Source organism: Triticum urartu, chromosome 1 (genome assembly GCF_003073215.2).
Source record: "Triticum urartu cultivar G1812 chromosome 1, Tu2.1, whole genome shotgun sequence".
NCBI lineage: Eukaryota > Viridiplantae > Streptophyta > Magnoliopsida > Poales > Poaceae > Triticum > Triticum urartu.
In genome coordinates, this window is record NC_053022.1 from 385,894,616 (window position 1) to 385,916,843 (window position 22,228).

Genomic DNA, 22,228 nt, shown 5'->3' on the forward strand with positions numbered 1-22,228 from the left:
GTAGCTCTCATAATGTTGCTGATTTCAGGGACTTAGAAATCTTCCAAGTCTTTGCCCTATTAATATTTTTATACCAAGTATTCTTGTTGCTACAGAGCGATCCATGCCTCTTTTGAGCATGTTCAGTAAGGATGTTTTGGAGATATTGTTATGCTCTATCCATCCATGTCTTTGTTTGCAATTATGGAGTGCTCTAGGGTGACTCAATCGTGCTCTACTTTTGCTATAAAATGTTCCTGGCAGATTGTTTACATGTTAAGCAATTTTGTCGAGGTTGTTGTAGTTGATCCGTGCATGCTATGAGAGTGTTCTTGCCATGTTTAGCTTCTATGTCATGTCTACTTGCTGGGTGTATGCTTAGTTTGTCATGTAATCCGTTGTGGTGAGTGCATTGAGCTCGTAAACATGCCTACGTGAATCTGTTTTGCCATGTTCCAGTTTTCTGCTAAGTCTGAATCTGTTAACGAAACTTGCTATGTTCACATGGTTGCCATTGTATTTTCTGATCCCTTTTGGCTTATGGTCAGTAAGGGACTTTTGTTGTATGCTTTGTGTAGTTTCATGCCATGCCTTGATTTGCCATGATATGTTCCTGTAGCATGTTGATATCTTGCTCTAAACATTGCTTCCTGATGTTAAATTCCTGACATGTTGTTATTTTCACTAAGTCTGTAACCTGTTATCTTTTGCACTTTTGCCATGCTTGTCTGAACCTGCTATTGAGTGAATTAGGCGTAGCTCGGTGTTCATCTTTTGTTAAGAATCTTGAGTGGATCACTGCCATGTGCTTTGTTGTTATGTTAGAGTGCAGTAGCTTGTTGTTCTTGATGCATTTAGATGGCCTCGCGCTGTTAATCGCAGCTTTGTGCCATTATTGTTTCGCTTGCCATTTGCAAACCGTGCATCCGTTTCCGGTGATCTTTATATCGATTTCGACCGAAATCAACTCATCTTTCCAGCGGCACTCTTGGTTTTCCTAGTTGAGGCCAGGTTCAATCTTTCCTTCCCGAAACGTGCATATGCATTACATATCACATCCCGCACATCATGTCATGTTTTGCATCATGTTGCTTGCACATTGCACCGAGGTTGATTGTGGTTCCCTTTGTTTGTGTTCTTGCTTTGGATAGAGCCAGGAGACGAGTACGTGATCGAGGAACCCGTTGAGAACGTTTACGAGGATCAAGCTTACGTCAACTCGGAGAACTTTGCAGGCAAGATGACCATACCCACGAAATCACTTCTATCTTTGCTTGCTAGATGCTCGCTCTTTTGCTATGCCTATGCTACGATACCTACCACATGCTTTACCATGCCTCCCATATTGCCATGTAAAACCTCTAACCCACCTTGTCCTAGCAAACCGTTGTTTGGCTGTGTTACCGCTTTGCTCAGCCCCTCTTATAGCGTTGCTAGTTGAAGGTGAAGATTGGAGTTTGTTCCTTGTTGGGACATGTTTATTGTTGGGATATCACTATTATATCGTGTCTATTTTAATGCATCTATATACTTGGTAAAGGGTGGAAGGCTCGGCCTTATGCCTGGTGTTTTGTTCCACTCTTGCCGCCCTAGTTTCCGTCATACCAGTGTTATGTTCCTTGATTTTGCGTTCCTTACACGGTTGGGTTATAATGGGAACCCCTTGACAGTTCGCCTTGAATAAAACTCCTCCAGGAAGGCCCAACCTTGGTTTTACCATTCGCCACCTAGTCTCTTTTTACCTTGGGTTCCGCGGACTCAAGGGTCATCTTTATTTTAACCCCCCCTCCCGGGGGGGGCCAGTGCTCCTCTGAGTGTTGGTCCGAAATGGGCAGCCTGCAGGGCCACCTCGGGGCAACTCGAGGATTGGTTTTACTTGTAGCTTGACCTATCCGGTGTGCCCTGAGAACGAGATACGTGTGACTCCTATCAGGATTTGTCGGCATATCGGGCGGCTTTGCTGGTTTAGTTTTACCATTGTCGAGATGTCTTGTAACCGGGATTCCAAGTCTGATCGGATTGTCTTGGGAGAAGGAATATCCTTCGTTGACCGTGAGATCTTGTGATGGGCTAAGTTGGGACACCCCTGCAGGGTTTTGAACTTTCGAAAGTTTTGCCCGCGGTTATGGGCAGATGGGAATTTGTTAATGTCCGGTTGTAGAAAACCTGAAACTAAACTTAATTAAAATGAATCAACAGAGTGTGTGGCCGTGATGGTCTCTTTTCGGCGAAGTCCGAGAGGAGAACACGGTCTCGTGTTATGTTTGAACCTAGGTTGTTCTAGGATCACTTCTTGATCATAGTTTATCGACCGTGCCTTTTCCTTCTCTTCTCGCTCTCATTTGCGTATGTTAGCCACCATACATGCTAGTGCTTGCTGCAGCTCCACCTCATACCTTTTACCTACCTATAAGCTTAAATAGTCTTGATCGCGAGGGTGTGAGATTGCTGAGTCCCCGTGACTCACAGATTACTTCCAAAACCAGATGCAGGGACCGATGATGCCATTCCAGGAGATTCGACTGAGCTCAAGTGGGAGTTCGATGAGGACTCAGGACGATACTACGTTTCCTTTCCATACGATCAGTAGTGGAGCCCAGTTGGGACGATCGGGGACATTATGCATTTGGGATTGTCTTTATTTTGGTTCCGTAGTCGGACCTTGATTGTATCTGGATGATTGTAATGATATACTTATGCTATTGTGTGAAGTGGCAATTGTAAGACAACTATGTACCTCTTTTCTTATTCAGTACATGGGATGTGTAAAGATTACCCCTCTTGCGAAATTGCCTACAATGCGGTTATGCCTCTAAGTCATGCTCCGACACGTGGGAGATATAGCCGCATCGTGGGTGTTACAAGTTGGTAATCAGAGCCTTCCCCGACTTAGGACCCCCTGCTTGATCGAATCGTTGGTGTTGTTGAGTCTAGAAAAATATTTTTGAGTCATTTAGGATTATATATATCGGAGAGTAGGATTCTTTTTACTCCTGAGTCCCTTCGTCGCTTTGGTGAGGCATCCTGATGTAGAGTTTTGACTCTTCTCTTCTCAAATTTCACTAAAAAAATTTAGGATCACGCGGGTGAGGGAGTCTTGGATTAGGGGGTCTCCGGACAGCCGGACTATATCCTTTGGCCAGATTGTCGGACTATGAAGACACAAGATTGAAGACTTCATCCCATGTCCGGATGGGACTCTACTTGGCGTGGAAGGCAAGCTAGGCAATACGGATATGTATATCTCCTTCTTTGTAACCGACCTTGTGTAACCCTAGCCCCCTCCGGTGTCTATATAAACCGGAGGGTTTTAGTCCATAGGACAACATACAATCATACCATAGGCTAGCTTCTAGGGTTTAGCCTCTCTGATCTCATGGTAGATCTACTCTTGTACTACCCATATCATCAATATTAATCAAGTAGGATGTAGGGTTTTACCTCCATCAAGAGGGCCTGAACCTGGCTTAAACATCGTGTCCCTGCATCTTGTTACCATTTGCCTTAGACGCACAGTTCGGGACCCCCTACCCGAGATCCGCCGGTTTTGACACCGACATTGGTGCTTTCATTGAGAGTTCCTCTGTGTCATCGCCGTTAGGCTTGATGGCTCCTTCTATCATCGATAGAGATGCAGTCCAGGGTGAGACTTTTCTCCCTAGATAGATCTTTGTGTTCGGCGGCTTCGCACTGCGGGCCAACTCGCTTGGCCATCTGGAGCAGATTGAAAGTTACGCCCCTGGCCACCAGGTCAGGTTTGGAAGCTTAAACTACACAGCTGATATCTGCGGAGACTAGATCTTCGATGGATTCGAGCCTCTGCCTTGTGCGTCATGCGATCACGATGAGTACAATTTAGCTCTACCATCAGACAGTGTTCAGGAGATCGCACCGGCAGCCGCTCCGACCCTCAATTCGGAGCCAGTTGCGCCGTCCATGGACGGGTGGATGGACCCCGCCACGGAGGCCTTACCCTCAGCGGCGATCGAGCCGAACATCGACCTTACCCTGCACAAGAGCCGTGTTGTCAAACTGCCGGATCCTTCTCCGGCCACGGACTCCGAACCGCCTGCGCCCGTTCCTAGCGAATCCGATTGGGCGCCGATTATGGAGTTTACCTCTGTGGATATTTTTTAGCACTCGCCCCTTGGTGACATACTGAACTCATTAAGGTCTCTCTCCTTGTCAGGAGAATCCTGGCCGAACTATGTCTGGCAGGATTGGGATGCGGATGACGAAGAAATTCACCGCCCACCCACCACCCACTTAGTATCCACTGTCAATGACTTAACCGACATGCTCGACTCCGACTTCGAAGACATCGACGGTATGGACGATGATGCAGGAGACGAACAGGAACCACTGCCCACAGGGCACTGGACGCCCACTTCATCACATGACGTCTACATGGTGGACACACCAAAAGACGACGACGATGAGGAACGGAAGGACACAACGAAGGGTTGTCCCCACGAGAAGCAATCAAAGCGGCGGCTAAGCGCCGCTCCAAATCACGCCTCGGCAGAAACAACGATCATATAGACCCAACGTTAGAGCAGGGTGAACCATCGCCGAACCACGGCAACATTGAGAATCAAACCGAACAACCCGACTCTGTCAAAGATAATAGTCCGGATGACATCACACCAGACAGACACCCGGAGCAACATAATGCCCGTCAAAGGCTTGTTGCCACCGCGAGGAGTCTAAAAAAGCAGAAGCAAAGGCTCAAAGTTGCACAAGACACACTCTGAATCAGATAGAGTAAAGTACTCAACTCAGCAGCGAAGTACGGCGGTAATCGCCACACCAACAGCTACCCGAAGCGGAAGTTGCTACCTAAATTCGATGAGGAGGCCTTAGGTCCCCCGCAACCAAAAATTAAAACGGCCATCTGGCCGGATAGATGACCTCACGACCAACATAGAGCGGCAAACAACGCCGCACATAAGCCAATACGCGATCCACGTGAGGGCTTGCATCAAAAGGACGGCGCAACCAGATCCATCTATGTACCACGCAAGCGCGCTCCAGCATACGATGCAACACAACAAACATCCGAACAACGCGGTACACCCAGATACAGGGGTGCCGCACACCCCCTATGTTTCACCGATGAGGTGCTGGACCATGAATTTCCAGAGGGATTCAAACCCGTAAACATAGAGGCATACGACGGAACAACAGACCCTGGGGTCTGGATTGAGGACTATATCCTCCATATCCATATGGCTCGAGGAGATGATCTCCACGCCATCAAGTATTTACCCCTCAAACTCAAAGGGCCAGTTCGGCACTGGCTTAAAAGCCTCCCCGAAAGCTCCATTGGAAGCTGGGAAGAGCTCGAAGACGCTTTTCGGGAAAAATTTCAAGGGACTTATGTCCGACCTCCGGACGCGGACGATTTGAGTCATATAACTCAACAGCCCGGAGAGTCAGCCTGCAAGCTTTGGAACATGTTTCTTACTAAAAAGAACCAAATAGTCGACTGTCCGGACGCCAAAGCCTTGGCAGCTTTTAAGCATAGCATCCGCGATGAATGGCTTGCTAGACACCTCGGCCAAGAAAAGCCGAGAACAATGGCAGCATTAACAAGCCTCATGAACTGCTTTTGCGCAGGTGAGGATAGCTGGCTAGCCAGATGCAGCACCAGCGACCCCAGTACATCCGAAGTTAGAAATGGAAATGGGAAATCACGGCGCAGCAAAAATAATAAGCGCTGGAATAAAGAAGACAACCCGAAGAGCACGGCGGTAAACGCTGGATTCAGAAGTTCTCGGCCAGGTCAGCAAAAGCTGCCCTCTAAAGGCGCCAGAGATGAACTGTCCAGCCTAAACAAAATTCTGGACCAAATATGTCAGATCCATAGCACCCCCGATAAACCTGCAAATCATACCCACAGAGAATGTTGGGTCTTCAAATAGTCTGGCAAGCTCAACGCCGTACACAAGGGGGAGGATACACCAAGCGAAGACGAGGATGAGCCTCTCAAGCAAGACACTGGGGAACAAAAGAAATTTCCATCAGAAGTCAAAATAGTGAACGTGTTACACGTGATCAAGGGGAGAAACAAAGCGGCACTCCTAGAGAAATATGCCCAAGGACCTATCACCGCGGAGTCCTGCCACTGGTCGTCTCAACCGATCACTTTCGACCATCGGGATTACTCAGCAAGTATCCGGCGTGCAGGATGGACTGCCTTGGTATTAGACCCAATAATTGACGGATACCATTTCACACGAGTCCTGATGGACGGTGGCAGCTGTCTAAACCTGATATATTAGGACACAATCCGCAAAATGGGGATAGACCCAACGAAAATTTGCCACAGCAATACTACCTTTAAAGGAGTAACGCCAGGCCCAGGGGCTCATTGCACGGGCTCCCTGCTACTAGAGGTTATATTCGGCTTCCCCGATAACTTCCGTAGCAAATTTAACCTTCCACATTTGCTCCGTTCCAAAGTGGCTATCAAGCACTACTTGGACGCGAAGCTTTCACTCGCTTTAATGCAATACCTCATTACGCTTCCCTCACGCTTAATATGCCCAGTCCACGTGGCATCATTACAGCAAATGGAAATATGGAGCGATCCCAGCGCGCCGAAGAGAGTGCGGCTGCCTTGGTAGCCGCACACTAAAACGGCCTCACCAACTAAAGCATTTGATAGGTCGTCAAGACTACGGACACGGTTAGATGAGTCCGACGCAGCTATATGTAATTCATACAGGTTTGATGGCCACACCCCTATTACAAACACAAGGGGCTCAACGCGCGCAGACAAGTGGCAATTTTTACTCATCTTGAATTATACATGGTTTCTTTAAACCTACCTTTTTGCACGACAAATTTTCACCTAAGTTCCTCTCTTTTACAGATGACCATCGTGCTACACCCATCCAGGATACGGCACAACAGACACACAGGCGCAGACGTGCAGTAGGGACCCGTTCCAAGGATTCTTTTTAGATTAAGACCCTACGTAAACCTTTCTTAATGTCTCTTGTTGATACACATCCCTCGGATTCTCAGTACAATTGAGAAGGATGCTGACGTCTTGGCATGTGGCCACGTCAGAATAATGCACGTACCTGGACACCAGGGGCTTCTTACAAAGGGCACCGTTTAGGCCCGGTTTATACCATAAAGACCGAATACCTTAGGGAGTGTTCGGCGTCGCGAGTTTGGCCTTATATGCATCAGCTCCGAATCATGTCTTTGGTCAAATGTTGGGTTTGCCCGGCTCCTGTGTTTTGCTGCCATATGTTCCGCTCTATCGGCTAAGGCGGCACCAGGAGAACTACTGCGATTGTGCCGCGGTTCATCCGTACGAGCACCTCAGTAGAGAAAGCCGAAAACTGACTGTCATGATATAGCGTGAGACTGGTCAACCACTCGATGACCTGTCGGAATGTTAGAATTCCTCCGCCTTAACGAAGGGCCGTTTCCCGGCCAGGCATGTACGCACCCCAAATTCGGGAGAGTGCGGAGCCACCAGGGGCTATATAGTAGCCCCACCGTCAAACTCCTATGGCTAAGTGAAAGTGTTAAAGCATTATAGTCCGGTTGCGTCGTTCACTGCGCTATCACCTCCTTAATAGGACCAAGACATTGGATTAAGTGTGAACACACGTCTTCTGCGAGCACCTCCGCATTATATGCGTGGGGGTTGAAGCCGACGACTGCAATCTTTCAGGTTACGTACATATATACATAAACGGCCGCACAGGAGGCATCATATTATTTCCAGGCAAAAGTATAAATACAGCCTTAATAAATTTCATAAAAACATTGTGTTTACAATGGGAATACATGTCACTCAAACATAATATTCTTCGAGCACTGAGCCTCTATCAAACGAGCACCCTCGAGAACTTCTTCGAAATAGTGCTCGGCAGCCACTCGACCTATGGCCGAACCCTGCGCCGCAACAGTGGTAGCATCCATCTCCGCCTAGTACGCTTTGACACGGGAAAGGGCCATCCACGAGCCCTCTATACACACCGACCTCTTCATCGCATTGATGCGCGACACCGCTCCAAGGAAATGCTGCACTAAGCTAAAATAGCTGTTCGGCTTCGGTTTTTCTGGCCACAGATGATCTACGACGGACCTCATGGCGAGTCCGGACAACCTATTGAGTTCGGCCCATTCAGATAGCTGATCAGTCAATGGAAGCGGATGCTCTGGAACGTTAAACTGCGACCAGAACAGCTTGTCCACTTCACGATCCGTTTGACCTCGAAAGTATTCGGCCGCATCGACAGCGCTCGCCGCCAAGTCCATATATGCGTCTGCCGAACTCCACAACCGATCCAGAGGGACATACCGGGGATCTCCGAACTTCCTCCACAGCATAAAGGGCTTCCCAGCCGCAATATCCCTAGCTTCACGCAGTTACTCCTTCTTCGCTCTCATAGCAGAGCGGGTGTCTTTGGTCACCATCGTGGCCTTATCAAGGTCCGTCACCTTCGCTCGGTTTCTTCTTCAAGAAACTGGCAACGGCCGGCAGTGTCTTTTAACTTTACAGCCATCTTGGCCATTTTCTCTTTGCTCTCACAATGCGCGGCCTTCTCGGCTCTCAACTCTTCGGCCGCCTTCAAAGCAGCCGCATTACTACTCCTTGCTTGTTCTTTGGCTCGGGCAAGTTCCGCCCGAAGGGTCTCCACGGTGGCAGCTCCATCTGCGGTCACAACATATTAAAGATACTGGCATCATGCTGCTCTTACTATGTGACATTCACCAGAAAACATTACTTACCATGTGCCTCGTCAAGCCGCTTGTTAACAAGCTCGATGTCGGCATCTGCCGCATCCAGTTGCCGCTTTAGTTTGGCAAACTCATTAGTCCAGTTAGCCACCGGAGCTTCCACCACCTGCACATAAAGGCAGTTTGGTTATTACCTGGGACTATGATCCTTTGTTCGCCGCCGTTCTTGATGACAACTAGAGTCTCAGGGGCTACTATCTACACAGGGCACACCTAAAAATGTGCGGTACTATCAAAAAGTATATCATTTCACGTACCTCAAAGCCCGTCAGAAGACTCATAACAGCTTCATGCAATCCGCTTTCGGTGGACGAAATTCTTTCCATCACCGTACCCATCAACGTACGGTGTTCTTATGAGATGGCCGCCCGCTCCAACAGCTCCCTTAGTACGTCCGACCACATACTAGACAGTGTCGGACTCTTTTGTTTGCTCTCTTCAAGAGGCGGACGCTGGGGACTTCGGGTGACTATAGGATTATCTTCTGGCCTCACCGGATCCGGAGAGGCCCTCCGTGACGACACTTCAAGGTCACTCGCTTCTTGAGCGGGGGAGTCCGGGGGAGGCGTTTCGCTCTCCATCATCTCCGGAAGAAGATCCCCCGAAGCCGAGCTCTACTGGGAAGGGCTAAGATCCGAGCTGCAAGATAAATGCTTCGGTTATTTTCCTCAGAGGTAAGGTAGTATATCTTCACTATTAAAGTACTTTTTAATCACTTACGGCTTGTTAGAGGGCTGATCCCCGCGCGGACTTTGTGCGGCAAAAGCACCCTCCGAGGCAGGACCCTCTGGTGGAGACTTCTTCTCCCGTTTGGAAGCCTTGGTTTCCGGATCTTCAGAGGCAGTCCTCTTCCTTCCCCGAAGCGAGAGAAGGTCAGATTCTTCCCCTTGGTTATCCTCCTTCAAGGAGGCGCTCATTCCCTCGGTTGGAATTGGTAGCGATGGGGGCCCGCTTTCGACCTCATTATTCCCCCCCTTTATCTTCATTTGAGGGCTCCGGGCAAGGTGCTAGCTCGAGCATCTTTTCCAGCACCGGATTCTCCAAACCCTCAGGAAGGGGGGCCGAACACCGAATCATCTTCGCCTTGTTAGCCAGTCCTGGTCAAAAAGCGATTTCTCAGAATGACGTCATGGTAAATAAAAGACGGTGTGTTCGGCTAGAGGATTACTTACTTGGTCGGCAGTACGGTTGCTGCTTAGGCCCACGTCCTCGGTAGTATCCGGACACTCTATTTGGGGTCCGGAGAATGATTTGTACATCTCCTCATGCGTCAGGCCGAGGAAATTCTGAATGGTGCGCTGCCCTTCTGGGTTGAACTCCCACATGCGGAGGGGTCGGCGTTTGCATGGCTGGATTCGTCGAACCAGCATGACTTGCACCACCATAACCAGACTGAAATCTCCTTCGAAGAGATCTTGAATGCAGCTCTGCAGTACAGGCACGTCCTTGGCTAGACCCCAGCTCAGCCCTCTGCTATTCCATGACATCAGTTGTGGTGGAGGTCCCGAGCGGAAAGTAGGGGTGGCCGCCCACTTGGCACTTCTGGGGGCTGTGATGTAAAACCACTCCCGTTGCCATAATCCGAACACCTCTGGAATGGAACAATTTGGCCATGAAGCTCCAGCGAACTTGCTTATTAATGCGCCTCCGCATGCTACGTGCTGCCCCTCGACCATCTTCGGCTTCACGTCAAAGGTCTTGAGCCACAGGCCAAAGTGAGGGGTAATGCGGAGGAAGGCCTCACATACGACAATAAATGTCGAGATGTGGAGAAAGGAGTCCGGGGCTAGATCGTGGAAATCTAGCCCGTAATAAAACATCAAACCCCTAACGAAGGGATCCAGAGTGAGGCCTAGACCTCGGAGGAAGTGGGAGACGAACACGACACTCTCGTCGGGTTCGGGAGTAGGGATGACCTGCCCTCGGGTGGGCAGCCTATGCAAAATTTTGGCGGTCATGTATCTGGCCTCCCTCAACTTCTAGATATCCTCTTCCGTAACGGAGGAGGGCATCCACCGGCCTTGAAGGCTAGATCCAGACATGATTGAAGGTCCGAAGCACCTGACCTGGGCTTTGGGTGTTAGAACTCGAGGAGGGGGAAGGATTTGATTGAGCACGGGAGGGAAAAAAGTAAAAGCCTTGTCCCTTTATAAAGAGGGTGAATATCAAGCGTCCTCTCCGTAGTCGTTTGGGACTTGCCTATAATCTAGGAGTCCTAGACACGGTTGGGTTACCCACGACCGTATTGATAAGAATCCCATAATTAGGGGAACACGATCTCTGCTTTGACAAGATGTGTCAAGAAACTGCCTCGTGTTATGTGTGGAGCTAGTTGAAGCAAAACGGTTTGAATAATCACCGAGCCATGGTATGATGTCATGTTGCCAAAACGTGTCAGCAGATTAAGATTTGTGGAAATATTATTCTCTCTACGGTGGTATGTGGAACTTATTTTGCAGGGTCAGACACTATCCTTGTATTCAAATTCTTCTGTGATGTGTTCGGAGGAGGAACCCGCCTTGCAATGCCGAAGACAATACTGCGTGCCGAACTCATCGTCATTGAAAGCCTGGTTCAGGGGCTACTAAGGGAGTCCTGGATTAGGGGGTCTCCGGACAGCCGGACTATATCCTTTGGCCGGATTGTTGGACTATGAAGACACAAGATTGAAGACTTCGTCCCGTGTCCGGATGGGACTCTACTTGGCGTGGAAGGCAAGCTAGGCAATACGGATATGTATATCTCCTCCTTTGTAATCGACCTTGTGTAACCATAGCCCCTCCGGTGTCTATATAAACCGGAGGGTTTTAGTCCATAGGACAACATACAATCATACCATAGGCTAGCTTCTAGGGTTTAGCCTCTCTGATCTCGTGGTAGATCTACTCTTGTACTACCCATATCATCAATATTAATCAAGCAGGACGTAGGGTTTTACCTCCATCAAGAGGGCCCGAACCTGGGTAAAACATCATGTCCCCTGCCTCCTGTTACCATTTGCCTTAGACGCACAGTTCGGGACCCCCTACCCGAGATCCGCCGGTTTTGACACCGACAGCGGGTATCTTGGAATCGTTCCGATGGTTTTGTGACCAGAACATTGTTCTTGGTGCCTCCTGACATTTAGGGGTTGTGGCAGTGTCCCGGGGAGTTGAGCTCCGAGGTGTTGTCGTCACAATTTTATCGTTGTAATTCTGGAATACCTGAGTTTCGCCGACATCGAAAATCTCTTTTATGCAGTTGTTGGTAAGATAACCTCGACGCCACCCAGTACTAGGGTGGGAGTTTGAGAGTATTGCCATAACTCGTATAACGGATGCTTTTCGAAGGTTGAGGTAAATGATTTCCGAAGATTTCTTGGTTATGTGTTGAAGGATGGATACAGGTGGATGTAGGATTTGCTAGCTTTGGGTGAGATATTATGCTTCCCCTGTATCCCCAACACCTGATTGCATAACCGGGAAAATTTCGGGAGTTTCATAGGTGGGAATTCATGTAGCTCTAGTATTTCTTCCGCGAATATTTGGTTTGTGATTGGGTAATCCTTGAAGGAAATATGCCCTAGAGGCAATAATAATGTTATTATTTTATTTCCTTATATAATGATAAATGTTTATTATTCATGCTAGAATTGTATTATCCGGAAACATAATACTTGTGTGAATACATAGACAAACGAAACGTCACTAGTATGCCTCTACTTGACTAGCTCGTTAATCAAAGATGGTTATGTTTCCTAACCATAGACATGTGTTGTCATTTGATTAACGGGATCACATTATTAGGAGAATAATGTGATTGACTTGACCCATTCCGTTACCTTAGCACTCGATCGTTTAGTATGTTGCTATTGCTTTCTTCATGACTTATACATGTTCCTCTGACTATGAGATTATGCAACTCCCGTTTACCGAAGGAACAATTTGTGTGCTACCAAACGTCACAACGTAACTGGGTGATTATAAAGGAGCTCTACAGGTGTCTCCAAAGGTACATGTTGGGTTGGCGTATTTCGATATTAGGATTTGTCACTCCGATTGTCGGAGAGGTATCTCTTGGGCCCTCTCGGTAATGCACATCACTTAAGCCTTGCAAGCAATGCAACTAATGAGTTAGTTGCGAGATGATGTATTATGGAACGAGTAAAGAGACTTGCCGGTAACGAGATTGAACTAGGTATTTAGATATCGATGATCGAATCTCGGGCAAGTAACATACCGATGACAAAGGGAACAACGTATGTTGTTATGCGGTCTGACCGATAAAGATCTTCGTAGAATATGTGGGAGCCAATATGAGCATCCAGGTTCCGCTATTGGTTATTGACCGGAGACATGTCTCGGTCATGTCTACATTGTTCTCGAACCCGTAGGGTCCGCACGCTTAAGGTTTCGATGACAGTTATATTATGAGTTTATGAGTTTTGATGTACCGAAGTTAGTTCGGAGTCCCGGATGTGATCACGGACAAGACGAGGAGTCTCGAAATAGTCGAGACATAAAGATTGATATATTGGACGACTATATTCGGACACCGGAAGTGTTCCGGGTGATTTCGGAGAAAACCGGAGTGCTGGAGGGTTACCGGACCCCCCCCCGGGAGAAGTAATGGGCCTTATGGGCCTTAGTGGAGAGAGAGAGGGGCGGCCAGGGTGGGCCGCGCGCCCCCTCCCCGTCTGGTCCGAATTGGACTAGGAGAGGGGGTGCGGCGCCCCCCTTTCCTTCTCCCTCTCCCCCTTCCTTTCGCCCTCCTAGTAGGAGTAGGAAAGAGGGGAGTCCTACTCCTACTAGGAGGAGGACTCCTCCTCCTTGGCGCGCCATAGGGCCGGCCGGCCTCCTCCCCTTGCTCCTTTATATACGGGGGCAGGGGGCACCCCTAGACACACAAGTTGATCCTCGTGATCGTTTTCTTAGCCGTGTGCGGTGCCCCCTTCCACCATACTCCTCGATAATATTGTAGCGGTGCTTAGGCGAAGCCCTGCAACGGTAGAACATCAAGATCGTCACCACGCCTTCGTGCTGACGGAACTCTTCCCTGACACTTTGCTGGATCAGAGTCCGGGGATCGTCATCGAGCTAAACGTGTGCTAAAACTTGGAGGTGCCGTAGTTTCGGTGCTTGATCGGTCGGGCCGTGAAGACGTACGACTACATCAACCGCGTTGTCATAACGCTTCCGCTGTCGGTCTACGAGGGTACGTAGACTACACTCTCCCCTCTCGTTGCTATGCATCACCATGATCTTGCATGTGCGTAGGAAATTTTTTGAAATTACTACGTTCCCCATCAGTGGTATCAGAGCCTAGGTTTTATGTGTTGATGTTATATGCACGAGTAGAACACAAGTGAGTTGTGGGCGATATAAGTCATACTGCTTACCAGCATGTCATACTTTGGTTCGGCGGTATTGTTGGATGAAGCGGCCTGGACCGACATTACGCGTACGCTTACGCGAGACTGGTTCTACCGATGTGCTTATCACACAGGTGGCTGGCGGGTGTCAGTTTCTCCAACTTTAGTTGAACCAAGTGTGGCTACGCCCGGTCCTTGCGAAGGTTAAAACAGCACCAACTTGACAAACTATCGTTGTGGTTTTGATGCGTAGGTAAGATTGGTTCTTGCTTAAGCCCGTAGCAGCCATGTAAAACTTGCAACAAACAAAGTAGAGGACGTCTAACTTGTTTTTGCAGGGCATGTTGTGATGTGATATGGTCAAGACATGATACTAAATTTTATTGTATGAGATGATCATGTTTTGTAACCGAGTTATCGGCAACTGGCAGGAGCCATATGGTTGTCGCTTTATTGTATGCAATGCAATTGCGCTGTAATGCTTTACTTTATCACTAAATGGTAGCGATAGTCGTGGAAGCATAAGATTGGCGAGACGACAATGATGCTACGATGGTGATCAAAGTATCACGCTGGTGACGATGGTGATCATGACGGTGCTTCAAAGATGGAGATCGCAAGCACAAGAGGATGATGGTCATATCATATCACTTATATTGATTGCATGTGATGTTTATCTTTTATGCATCTTATCTTGCTTTGATTGACGATAGCATTTTAAGATGATCTGTCACTAATTATCAAGAAGTGTTCACCCTGAGTATGCACTGTTGCGAAAGTTCTTCGTGGTGAGACACCACGTGATGATCGGGTGTGATAGGCTCTACGTTCAAATACAACGGGTGCAAAACAGTTGCACACGCGGAATACTCAGCTTATACTTGACGAGCCAAGCATATACAGATATGGCCTCGAAACACGGAGACCGAAAGGTCGAGCATGAATCATATAGTAGATATGATCAACATAGTGATGTTCACCATTGAAAACTACTCCATCTCACGTGATGATCGGACATGGTTTAGTTGATTTGGATCACGTGATCACTTAGATGATTGGAGGGATGTCTATCTAAGTGGGAGTTCTTTAGTAATATGATTAATTGAACTTAAATTTATCATGAACTTAGTCCTGGTAGTATTTTGCAAATCATGTTGTAGATCAGTAGCTCGCGTTGTTGCTTCCCTGTGTTTATTTTGATATGTTCCTCGAGAAAATTGTGTTGAAAGATGTTAGTAGCAATGATGCGGATTGGATCCGTGATCTGAGGTTTATCCTCATTGCTGCACAGAAGAATTATGTCCTTGATGCACCGCTAGGTGACAGACCTATTGCAGGAGCAGATGTAGACGTTATGAACGTTTGGCTAGCTAAATATGATGACTACTTGATAGTTTAGGGCACCATGCTTAACGGCTTAGAATCGGGACTTCAAAGACGTTTTGAATGTCATGGACCATATGAGATGTTCCAGGAGTTGAAGTTAATATTTCAAGCAAATACTCGAGTTGAGAGATATGAAGTCTCCAACAAGTTCTATAGCTAAAAGATGGAGGAGAATCGGTCAACTAGTGAGCATGTGCTCAGATTGTCTGGGTACTACAATCTCTTGAATCAAGTGGGAGTTAATCTTCCAGATAAGATAGTGATTGACAGAATTCTCTAGTCACCATCACCAAGTTAGTAGAACTTCGTGATGAACTATAGTATGCAAGGGATGACAAAAACGACTCCCGAGTTTTTCATGATGATGAAATCGATGAAGGTAGAAATCAAGAAAAGCATCAAGTGTTGATGGTAAACAAAACCACTAGTTTCAAGTAAAGGGACAAAGGGGAGAAAGGGGAACTTCAAGAAGAACGGCAAGCAAGTTGCTGCTCAAGTGAAAAACCCAAGTCTAGTCCTAAGCCTGAGACTAAGTGCTTCTACTGCAAAGGGACTGGTCACTGGAAGAGGAACTACCCCAAGTGATTGGCGGATAAGAAGGATGGCAAAGTGAACATAAGTATATTTGATATGCATGTTATTGATGTGTACTTTACTAGTGTTTATAGCAACCCCTCAGTATTTGATACTAGTTCAGTTGCTAAGATTAGTAACTCAAAACGGGAGTTGCAGAATAAACAGAAACTAGTTAAGGGTGAAGTGACGATGTGTGTTGAAAGTGGTTCCAAGATTGATATGATCATCATCGCACACTCCCTGTACTTTCGGGATTAGTGTTGAACATAAATAAGTGTTATTTGGTGTTTGCATTGAGCATGAATATGATTTGATCATGTTTATTGTAATACGATTATTCATTTAAGTAAGAGAATAAATTGTTGTTCTGTTTACATGAATAAAACCTTATATGGTTACACACCCAATGAAAATAGTTCATTGGATCTCGATCGTAGTGATACACATATTCATAATATTTAAACCAAAAGATGCAAAGTTAATAATGATAGTGCAACTTATTTGTGGCACTGCCGTTTAGGTCATATTTGTGTAAAGCGCATGAAGAAACTCCATGCTGACGGGATTTTGGAATCACTTGATTATGAATCAGTTGATGCTTGCGAACCATGCCTCATGGACAAGATGACTAAGACCCCGTTCTCCGGAACAATGGAGCGAGCAACAGATTTGTTGGAAATCATACATATTGATGTATGTGGTCCGATGAATATGGAGGCTCGCAGCAGGTATCATTATTTTCTGATCTTCACAGATGATTTGAGCAGATATGAGTATATCTACTTGATGAAACACAAGCCTGAAACATTTGAAAAGTTCAAAGAATTTCAGAGTGAAGTGGAGAATCATCATAACAAAAATAAAAGTTTCTACGATATGATCGCAGAAGTAAAATATTTGAGTTACGAGTTTGGCCTTCAGTTAAAAACAATGTGAAATAGTTTCACTACTCACGCCACCTGCAACACCACAGTGTAATGGTGTGTCCGAATGTTATAACCGTACTTTATTGGATATAGTACAATCTATGATGTTTCTTACCGATTTACCAATATCGTTTTGGGATCATGCATTAGAGACAGCTGCATTCACGTTAAAAAGGGGCAGCATCTAAGTCCATTGAGACGACACAATCTGAACTGTGGTTCGGCAAGAAACCAAAGTTGTCGTTTCTTAAAGTTTGGGATTGTGATGCTTATATGAAAAAGTTTCATCCTGATAAGCTCAAACCCAAATCGGAGAAATATATCTTCATAGGATACCCAAAGGAGACTATTGGGTACACCTTCTATCACAGATCTGAAGGCAAGACTTTTGTTGCTAAATTCAGAAACTTTCTAGAGAAGGAGTTTCTCTCGAAAGAAGTGAGTGGGAGGAAAGTAGAAAACTTGATAAGGTAATTGTGCCTTCTCCCTTATTGGAAAGTAGTTCATCACAGAAATCTGTTCCTGTGACTACTACACCAATTAGTGAGGAAGCTAATGATGATGATCATGTAACTTCAGATCAAGTTACTACCGAATCTTGTAGGTAAACCAGAGTGAGATCCGCACCAGAGTGGTATGGTAATCATGTTATGGAAGTCATGTTACTATACCATGACGAACTTGCGAACTATGAGGAAGTGATGATGAGCCCAGATTCCGCGAAATGGTTTGAGGCCTTGAAATCTGAGATATGATCCATGTATGAGAACAAAGTATGGACTTTGATGGATTTGTCCGATGCTCGGCAGGCCATAGAAAATAAATGGATCTTCAAGAGGAAGACGGACGCTGATAGTAGTGTTACTATCTACAAAGCTAGAATTGTCGCAAAAGGTTTTCGACAAGTTCAAGGTGTTGACTACGATGAGAGTTTCTCACTCGTATCTATGCTTAAGTCTGTTCGAATCATGTTAGCAATTGCCGCATTTTATGAAATCTGGCAAATGGATAAACAAAACTGCATTCCTTGATAGATTTATTAAAGAAGAGTTGTATACGATGCAACTAGAAGGTTTTGTCGATCCTAAAGGTGTTAACTAAATATGCAAGCTCCAGCGATCCATCTATGGACTGGTGCAAGCATCTCGGAGTTGGAATATACACTTTGATAAGTTGATCAAAGCATATAGTTTTATACAGACTTGCGGTGAAGCCTGTATTTACAAGAAAGTGAGTGGGAGCTCTGTAGCATTTCTGATATTATATGTAGATGACATATTACTAATTGGAAATGATATGAATTTCTGGATAGCATAAAGGGATACTTGAATAAGAGTTTTTCAATGAAAGACCTCGGTGAAGCTGCTTACATATTGGGCATTAAGATCTATAGAGATAGATCAAGATGCTTAATTGGACTTTCACAAAGCACATACCTTAACAAATTTTTGAAGTAGTTCAAAATGGAACAGTCAAAGAAAGAGTTCTTGCCTGTGTTACAAGGTGTGAAATTGAGTAAGACTCAAAGCCCGACCACGGCAGAAGATAGAAAGAGAATGAAAGTCATTCCCTATCCATAGGTTCTATAAAGAATGCCATGTTGTGTACCAGATCTATTGTATACCCTACACTGATGTTTGCAAGGGAGTACAATAGTGATCTAGGAGTAGATCACTGGTCAGCGGTCAAAATTATCCTTAGTGGAATAAGGATATGTTTCTCGATTATGGAGGTGACAAAAGGTTCATCGTAAAGGGTTACGTCGATGCAAACTTTGACACTGATCTAGATGATTCTAAGTCTCAATCTAGATGCATATTGAAAGTGGGAGCAATTAGCTAGAGTAGCTCCGTGCAGAGCATTGTTGACATAGAAATTTGCAAAATACATACGGATCTGAATATGGCAGACCCGTTGACTAAACTTCTCTCACGGGCAAAACATGATCACACCTTAGTACTCTTTGGGTGTTAATCACATAGCGATGTGAACTAGATTATTGACTCTAGTAAACCCTTTGAGTGTTGGTCACATAATGATGTGAACTATTGGTGTTAAATCACATGGTAATGTGAACTAGATTGTTGACTCTAGTGCAAGTGGGAGACTGAAGGAAATATGCCCTAGAGGCAATAATAATGTTATTATTTTATTTCCTTATATCATGATAACTGTTTATTATTCATGCTAGAATTGTATTATCCGGAAACATAATACTTGTGTGAATACATAGACAAACTAAACGTCACTAGTATGCCTCTACTTGACTAGCTCGTTAATCAAAGATGGTTATGTTTCCTAACCATAGACATGTGTTGTCATTTGATTAACGGGACCACATTATTAGGAGAATAATGTGATTGACTTGACCCATTACGTTAGCTTAGCACTCGATCGTTTAGTATGTTGCTATTGCTTTCTTCATGACTTATACATGTTCCTATGACTATGAGATTATGCAACTCCCGTTTACCGGAGGAACACTTTATGTGCTACCAAACTTCACAATGTAACTGGGTGATTATAAAGGAGCTCTATAGGTGTCTCCAAAGGTACATGTTGGGTTGGCGTATTTCGAGATTAGGATTTGTCACTCCGATTGTCGGAGAGGTATCTCTTGGGCCCTCTCGGTAATGCACATCACTTAAGCCTTGCAAGCAATGCAACTAATGAGTTAGTTGCGAGATGATGTATTACGGAACGAGTAAAGAGACTTGCCGGTAACGAGATTGAACTAGGTATTTAGATACCGACGATCGAATCTCGGGCAAGTAACATACCGATGACAAAGGGAACAATGTATGTTGTTATGCAGTCTGACCGATAAAGATCTTCGTAGAATATGTGGGAGCCAATATGAGCATCCAGGTTCCGCTATTGGTTATTGACCGGAGACATGTCTCGGTCATGTCTACATTGTTCTCGAACCCGTAGGGTCCGCACGCTTAAGGTTTCGATGACAGTTATATTATGAGTTTATGAGTTTTGATGTACCGAAGTTAGTTCGGAGTCCCGGATGTGATCACGGACATGACGAGGAGTCTCAAAATAGTCGAGACATAAAGATTGATATATTGGACGACTATATTCGGACACCGGAAGTGTTCCGGGTGATTTCGGAGAAAACCGGAGTGCCGGAGGGTTACCGGAACCCCCCGGGAGAAGTAATGGGCCTTATGGGCCTTAGTGGAGAGAGAGAGGGGCGGCCAGGGTGGGCCGCGCGCCCCCTCCCCCTCTGGTCCGAATTGGACTAGGAGAGGGGGGGCGGCGCCCCCCTTTCCTTCTCCCTCTCCCCCTTCCTTTCCCCCTCCTAGTAGGAGTAGGAAAGAGGGGAGTCCTACTCCTACTAGGAGGAGGACTCCTCCTCCTTGGCGCGCCATAGGGCCGGCCGGCCTCCTCCCCTTGCTCCTTTATATACGGGGGCAGGGGGCACCCCTAGACACACAAGTTGATCCTCGTGATCGTTTTCTTAGCCGTGTGCGGTGCCCCGTTCCACCATACTCCTCGATAATATTGTAGCGGTGCTTAGGCGAAGCCCTGCGACGGTAGAACATCAAGATCGTCACCACGCCGTCGTGCTGACGGAACTCTTCCCCGACACTTTGCTGGATCAGAGTCCGGGGATCGTCATCGAGCTGAACGTGTGCTAAAACTCGGAGGTGTCGTAGTTTCGGTGCTTGATCGGTCGGGCCGTGAAGACGTACGACTACATCAACCGCATTGTCATAACGCTTCCGCTGTCGGTCTACGAGGGTACGTAGACTACACTCTCCCCTCTCGTTGCTATGCATCACCATGATCTTGCGTGTGCGTAGGAATTTTTTTGAAATTACTACGTTCCCCATCAATCCTTACCAAGTATTTGTTCATATCCGTACCTTGTTGTTTTATTCTTCTACCTCTATCGTGGCTTCTCAATTTATGGAAGTGTGACCATTTAATTTGGAATGCATTCGTTCATTCTTGTTCGGATGTTAAGACTATAAGTTGCAATTTTGATCCATTTGATTCAGCTTGAATATATGTCTTTCAAGATGCTAACGGATGTCACCCTCTTCAGGATGGCTCCTCCTACGCGTCAGAATCCTGAACCGCCACCACCACCTCCACCTCCGGAGGCATGGCAAGCTGTGATGGCCGCTACCAATGCCAACACGCAGATGCTTATGCAACTCTTGCAATAGTGCAACCAAGGAAATCAAGGCCATGGCAATAATCAGAATCAGTTTGCTACACTCAGCCAGTTCATCGTAAACCAGCCAAAGACCTTCAGTAACTATGTCGAGGCAACAGACGCTGATGATTGGCTCGTGGATATCTGCAAGCATTTCGAGTGCAGCAACGTCAGACCTGAGGACTTTGTCAAGTTTGCCTCGTTCCAACTCAAAGACCAAGCTGCTGAATGGTATCAGCAATACAAAGATTCCAGAGGAGGTCGTGTGATTACCTGGGATGACTTCCGTCAAGACTTCAAAGCTCACCACATTCCTCAGAGTGTTGTTGAGAGCAAGCGTGAGGAGTTCCGCAATCTGAAGCAAGGCAGCTTGTCTGTTTACCAGTATAACATCATGTTCCAGAAGATCGCTTGTTTCGCTAAGCAAGACGTCCCTGACGAGAAGAGCATGATTTATCAGTTCAGAGGTGGCCTCAGAGAAGATCTCCAACTAGCTCTTGTGCTTTTTGAGCCGAAGAAGTACGATGAGTTTTACAACATGGCACTGAAACAAGAGATGGCTCAGCTCAAGTGCGATGCTTCCAAGAAACGAGTCAGGGATGCAACTCCTTCTTCCTCAACTCAAGTGGCAACTAAGCAGCAGAAGTATTGGTTGCCTCCTCCTCTGTTCCGTCAGCCTTATCAGCAGAAGAGCAAAGGTGGCAATGGATCTTCCCACCCACCCAACCCAGGCTTTCAGAACAAGACTTCGTCTCAAGCTCCAAGATCAAGTGCTCCATATCACCGTCCACTTTTAGAGGTCACGTGCAACAAGTGTCAGCAGAAGGGTCACTATGCAAACAAATGCTTCAATCAGAGGCGTCTTCCTCCTCCTCCTGTGAGATCTGCCAGTACTGCAGTGGTCAAGCATAATCCCAAGCATGCCAAGGTCAACTTGTTGAATGCAGCTCAGGCAGAGGACTCGTCAGATGTGATCATGGGTAACCTTCCTGTTAACGATATTTCTGCAAAAGTCCTTTTTGACACTGGTGCATCGCATTGTTTCATGTCAAAACCATTTTTGCCAAG